At 31.2% G+C, this 7500-nt stretch overlaps 1 protein-coding gene across 4 annotated transcripts in view; it reads left to right on the forward strand.

The window, feature by feature from the left end:
* LOC135207865 (uncharacterized) overlaps positions 1-7500 on the forward strand; it is a 174494-nt gene that overhangs the window by 125506 nt on the left and 41488 nt on the right. The gene's annotated exons all lie outside the window — the stretch shown is intronic.

Below are 7500 nucleotides of genomic sequence, written 5' to 3' on the forward strand. Positions count from 1 at the left end.
TGTGTAATCGCCCACATCGGGTGCACACACACACACATAAGGCATGAATGAGTGCGCAGAGTTCTTTATCCTGATAATAATAATAATAATAATAATAATAATAATAATAATAATAATCCGGTCTGGGCTAGTTAAAGGCATAAGGAAGGAAGAGCGTCCCTTCGACTCTTTCATCCACGTTTAGCGAGTGGCTTTGATTATAATCCCGTAACGTACGTAATCCTTCTCCCCCCACCCCTCCCCATACCTGCCCCACGACCTTGTGACCTTGGCGCCGGAAGCCTTACAAAGGTCAACGGTCATTTGTTTATTGACAAGATCCCGGGAAAGTGTAGAGTGGGCGGGGCTACTTTTTTTTACATTTTTATATTTATAAATTTTGATTTCGTTTAAAAATTTTCTTGTGTAAGAAGTTAATTCTGCATCATACACGCTGTATGTAATTCAGTATTCTATTCTGCAAAGGTTTTTATGATTATTTTATTCTAAATGAATTACTTTAATCACATTATGTTTTTTATCATTTTGATTTCGTTTAAAATTGTCTTACACTCTGTATGTAATTCAATATTATATTCTGCAAAGGTTGTTATAGTTATTTTATTCAAAATTAATTATTATAATCATATTTTTTTCAATTATTTTGGTTACGTTTAAAATCGTCTTTTGTAAGTTAATTCTGCATCATACGCTCTGTATGTAATTCAGTATTCTATTCTGCTAAGGTTTTTATAATTATTTTTATTATAAATGAATTATTATAATCACATTATTTTTTAATTCTTTTTATTTCTTTTCAAATGTTCTTTTGTTATTTAATTCTGCTTCATACACTGCATGTACTTCAGTATTCTATTCTGCAAAGGTTTTCATGATTATTTTTTTCTAAATGAATTATTATAATAGCATTTTTTTCATTTTTATATTTATTTCATTTCATTCATCTTGGCCTGTGTATTTAGTATATTTCAGTGAAAACAGTTTTATAGTGGTTGCTTTTAATAATTAAATGATTACATTACATAAGTTTTATTAAAAGATAATTATATCTTTTAATAAAGTTATTTTGTTGAATACAAGTGAGGTATCATATAGCTTTAGGAAGGAAGGAAGACACAACACGAGTACAAAGGCTATTTCAACTACCGCCCCCCCCCCCCCCCCCCCCCGTCTCCCAAATACACAAAATTACATAAAATGCCCTTCCATCTTTAGCAAGTTCAGACGAACCTTGTTAAAAAAAACGCCCACCTAACAATTTCACCTAGAGAGCTAAAATTAGCCGCAACACACACACACACACACTGTCATAAGAGTTTCGTCTTTTCCCATTACACAACGAAACGAAACAAACGTGCGCTCAGCTCAGCGTTTCTGTTTTGGTTCGTGGGGACACGTACCCAGCCACTGCAGGTAAGCTTATGCCAGCAGAGATACAGGTAGGTCGCTGCAGAGCTTCTGCTACTATGTTCTGCTGGTGTGAGTCAGGAATGGGACTGGAAGACTTTGAAATGAATTTTTGCAAAGAGGGTGATGGTGCTTTATTGTCAGGATGTTACGTTTGCCACCCCCCCCCCCCCTCTCTGTTGATGTTTTGCTAGATAATGATGTTGAATTTTCATCATTTTAACTCTCTCTCTGCTCTCTCTCGTCTTCCCTCCTCTCTCATCCTTCTCTTCTCTCTCTCTCTCATGCGCATACACTTCCGAAATTGGAACACATTAATGCCACTTAGAACTGTAGATTCAATTATAAAATTTGCTTTAAAAAATAATCCATAAAAAGCATTTTTTTATGTTCCCTCTTCCTTTAATTTAATTTATGTGTTTATCCATTTTTTGACAACTGATGAAACAAATAGCTAAGCAAACTGATTCCTTAAGAATATAACCATTAATAATAAATAAATAAATGAATATGTTAATTTATAAATGAATAACTCTTCCTATAATTTAATTTATGTTTATTTTTTAACAGCTGATGAAACAAATAGCTAAGCAAACTTAAGAATATGTGACCATTAATAATAAATAGATAATTGAATATATTAATTTATAAATTAATAATAGAAAGACGGAAGAAAAAGCAGAGATTCAGAACTATAAACAAAAATCATCCTTATGCCTTTACTTTCAACTAACAAAGTTTACTTATGTCAGTGACGTCATTGCATTAATGGTATCCTTATAAATTTACTTAATTCCGGAAGAATTAGATTTCACCATTTTGTACTTTGTGTATCATTATTTTACACATTTCTTGTGTTGCTAATAACTTCAGTTCATATTTCAGTAATCTAAAACGCAACGTTTGCGAAGCCAGCACATTGTTTCAGTAGCTTTGAAAGTAAAACTAAGCATTTATTTTATGGTAACTGACACAGTGGTGGTAACTCACCTGGATCCTCAAGTCTGCCCATAATAGTCATCACAATAACGAAGGTTGCAACAGTGATTGCAACAAATAAAGTTACAGCACAGATTAGAACAGACAACGTTACAGCACTGACTATAACCAAAGATACATCACTGATTACAGCAATCAAAGTTACAACATTGATTACAGCAACAAATGTTACAGCACTGATTATAGCAACCGAAGTTACAGCATTCATTACAGCAACCAACGTTACAGTACAGATTACAGCAGCCAGAGTTACAGTACACATTACAGCAGCCAAGGTTACTGTACACCTTACAGCAACCGAAGTTACAGCAACTAAAGTTACAGCACTGATTACTTCAACCAAAGTTGCAACATTGATAACAGCAACAAGTTATAGCACTGAGTATAGCAACAAGTTATAGCACTGAGTATAGCAACCATAGTGACATCATTAATTACAGCAACCAAAGTGACAGCACAGATTACAACAACCAAAGATACAGCACAGATTACAGCAACCAGAGTTACAACATTCATTACAGCAACCGAAGTTACAGCACTGATTACAGCTACCAAAGTGATAACATTGATTTCAGCAACCAAAGTTACAGTGCCTACAGATTACAGCAACCAAGGATACAACATTGATTACAGCAACCAAAGGTACAACATTGATTACAGCAACCAAATATACGGTACAATTACAGCAACCAAAGTTACAACATTCATTGCATCAACCAAAGTTATACCCTGTCCATGGCAATGATAACAATCATTCAAACATTGTGTCATTCATCAATTAAATGACTGCATGCCAATAACTAAAACTAAAGTAACTTTCAAATCATTATCCTCCAACTCAAATTCGAAATACGAATGCGTCGTGAAAAGCAAGGTCAGGCGTTACTGCTAACCAGATTTTTTGAAACGAAAAATTGTGTGAAGTGAGCGTGGCTCATATTTGCGACGGTTAATGCAAGTGTTTGGCTTCCTTCCTTGTCTGTCCTGTTGTATCTCTCTCTCTCTCTCTCTCTCTCTCTATATATATATATATATATATATATATATATATATATATATATATATATATATCATATACATATACATATACATATACATATACATATACATATATATATATATATATATATATATATATATATATAATAATATATATATATATATATATAGAGTTGAGTGCACAGGGAAAAGAAAAGCTGGAATTCCTTTTAGCTCAACAGTTTCGGCCTCCACTGGCCCTTATCGAGAGCTGTTTATTAACCAGTGGAGGCCGAAACTGTTGAGGTAAAAGGAATTTCAGCTTTTCTTTTCCCCTGTGGACTACAACCTCATATATATATATATATATATATATATATATATATATATATATATATATATATATATATATAGTATATATGTATATGTATATATTATAATATATATTATAAATATATATATATGATATATATATATTATATATATATATATATATATAGAGAAGAGAGAGAGAGAGAAGAGAGAGAGAGATTATAATATCTCCTGCACGTTTTATTTCTTTGCATACCAAGATTCGGTCTTTATTGCTAGTGATAACTGTTCTTTCTCTCTCTCTTTTTATCAGTGTCATATCTCTGTTTATTTAGGTGCTCTCCTCTCTCACTCTCTCTTCTCTCTCTCTCTCTCTCTCTCTCTCTCTCTCTCTGCGTTTTACTATTTCCAACATTGTAATAAAAAGCTAATAAAGCTGAAATAGACTCAAATATGAATCAACCGTATTCAACTTCCTAGTGTTTGAAAAGCAACGCTCCCCCTCCCCACCCCCCCCAACCCCGCCCCCCATATACATCTCCCGCCAGGTGTCACTCTTCGATAATTGGAAATCTTTGTGGTCGCATTTCATAACGCAATTAAGTGTCAGGCCTAACTGTTTCCTTCTCACAGTCTTTTGAGTGTATTATGTGAGTGTAAGTAAGCTTCGCAAGTTCAAAGTCCATTTTTACGAGGTCTTCTTAAAGGCTATCTTCCGTTTTATTCAAATATTGAACTTTGTTTACTTCATTATTATATTTTTCGATTTTAGATTCTTATCTTTCAGAGTTTTTCACTCATGTCGTATATTTTGAAAAAGGGTCGAGCTACTCCTGGTCTCATGAGATGTTTTACGTTCTTAAACATTTTTGTTACGTTTTATTGTCAATTTTTTTTTTTTTCTTGATTTTACTTTCATTAATTTGTTTTTTATCCCAAACTCCGATCTCTTCAAACTTTTGAGATTATTTTTATATTCTAAAAGACATTCAAAATCCACAAACTCTGATGTCTTAAATTTTGACAGTCATTGAAATCTCGTAATAATAACATAATACTTTTTCAACCTGCATTATTAAACATCTATGCAATGTGATTATGGATCAACAGCCGACTTAATCTAACATCAACTGCTCTATAAGTACCTTTTAGAAGTCCTACTCATTTTACCGACATAGATACAAGTAAAAGCTTCTGATTTGTACAATTTTTTGTGCTGTTTAGATACTAAAATTCTGTTCATTTCAGTGGCATTTATAACGACTAAAATTGCCGTTTTTGTAATCCATTGTACGAGTAAATCAATAAAATAATTAAAATCTGCTAATTTCATAGACAAAGATATTTTTTTTATCTCATTTCTGTTAAAAAGTAAAAAATTTAATAAATCTTCTACTGCCAGAAATATTAGTAAAAGCGGAAACTTCTTGTCTGTAAATTCTTGTTGGTGGTACTTATAAAGAAAACATAGGAGTCAACTCATTTCAGTCAGGTAAAATGAGTGTTCCTTGGGTTTAAATCGTTATTTTTTTCAATAATGGAAAACGGAAGATAACCCCATGTTTCAAAGATTTACCATTAAGATAACAGATACATTACCTGAGTCGTGTAATTACTTTCTGAGGTAATAGAAGCTATGATGCTATTGTTCTTATCTCCCCCCCCCCTTTTTTTTTTCTTTTCTATTGATGAAAGCACAGTAGAAATTTACTGAATATCATTTATCATCATTCAACTGATTATTCACGAATGGTTCTTTCATTGAATTTTTCACATAAATGTATTTGTCATTGATCCAAATTTACATTTGTCATTGATCTAATTTACATAAACTTCCTCTATACAACAAAGGAAGTTTATGTAAATTAGACTTCGTAGATTGGAATTTTCTTTCCGTAAATGATAACAAGTATGATCCTTAGGAAAAATAGTAGTTCCCATGAAGCCGAATACGGAAAGAAACATACTTTCTTGGTGATATTTTCCCTGTAAATCCACCTGGGAAAATTATAAAAAAAAAAAAAAAAAAAACTGAAAGCGAGATACCTGTAACACTCAATGATAGAAAATATCTATATATGCATATTTTTCCATGATGGAATGTATTCAAATCACTTTTATTATTACCCTCACCTTTGGGCATATACCCTGTGTATATAATAATATATATAGTATATATATATATATATATATATATATATATATATATATATATATTATATATATATATATATATATATATATATATATGCACATTTATTTACACACATTCATACATATACATATATGATATATATATTATTATATATATCTAATATATTAAATATATACTATATATATATATATATATATTAAAATATATACCTGTATAAATTTATTTTAAATTTTTAATAAATTATATTATATAATATCTTATTAATATATATATATATATGGAGGAGAAGGAGATAGATGAGAGAGAGAGAGAGAGACGGGAGGAGACGAGAGAGAGAGAGAGAGAGAGAGAGAGAGAGAGACAAGCAATGATTCAGCTCCCGACCACATGATACCTCGTAACCGTAATGGGCAAATGGAAAATGACCACATGCCACTTTTTTTTTTCTTTTTTACGGCCAGAGACCCAGGCAGAATCGAAGTTTCATGTCGTTTTTATGTTATTTAATCTCTGTTTCAGTGATGATTAAACAGACATTTTTAAATGATTCAGAGGGATACAAAGGAAGGTAGTACAAGAAGATTTCACGGTCTGGAAGTAAATACCGAAATGGCTCTGGTTGCTTTTAGTCTTCTGTAAAAAAAAGAAAGAAAGAAAAAAAAAACTATTGAGATGGCTTTGTCCATCCGCATTTGTTTCTGTCCGCACTTCTCCCGTCCACCCTCAAATCTTAAAACCCACTGAGGCTAGAGGGCTGCAAACTGATATGTTAATCATCCACCCTCCAATCATCAAATATACCAAATTGCAGCCCTCTAGCCTCTGGTCTTTATTTTATTTAAGGTGTAAGTCAGAAATAATCGTGTGTCTGGCAAAGCAACAGCACAGGTCAATACGGCTAGCTGAGAGTTTCATGGGCGGCGGCTCATGCAGCATTATGCGCTGTACAGAAAACTCGATTGCGATTTTTTTTTTTTTTTTAGTAATTGGGTTTTATTTGTTATCGCTTACATTTTATCCTTGTTTTTGTTATTACAGTTACAAGTGATTAAGTCTGCTTTGTATAGTGATAAATTAACTGAATGATTATCAAGATATCTTCAATTACCACCGAAGATGGCTCTGAAAATCATTATCATTTACATTGTGAGGATTTGATAAAGTTGTGTGACATATCAGCTCAGGTCGATCATTTAAAGTTTTATTTTATTTATTTTGTTTACTTTCATCTATATTTTATTACTCTCTTAACTCATATTTTGTAATTTTCTCTTGTATTTGCATTCTGTTATTTGGAAACTTACTGATAAATTTATGGCCTTTTTTATCGTATTCTGTATGAGTGTATATTACGCAATTACAATGACAATTATTATTATTATTATTATTATTATTATTATTATTATTATTATTATTATTGTGACGAAGAAAATTTTTATTCATACGTTGAATTATTTATTATTATTATTATTATTTATTGGATTATTATTATTATTATTATTATTATTATTATATTATTATTATTATTATTATTATTATTATTATTATTATTATTATTATTATTATATTTTGTTGATATGTAAGCAAATAAATTTCTCAAATAGAATCGTTGATTAATATACCAAGACCAAATCAGTCACGAAAAGATC

This window comes from Macrobrachium nipponense, chromosome 11 (genome assembly GCF_015104395.2).
Source record: "Macrobrachium nipponense isolate FS-2020 chromosome 11, ASM1510439v2, whole genome shotgun sequence".
In the NCBI taxonomy this organism is placed as follows: Eukaryota; Metazoa; Arthropoda; class Malacostraca; order Decapoda; family Palaemonidae; genus Macrobrachium; species Macrobrachium nipponense.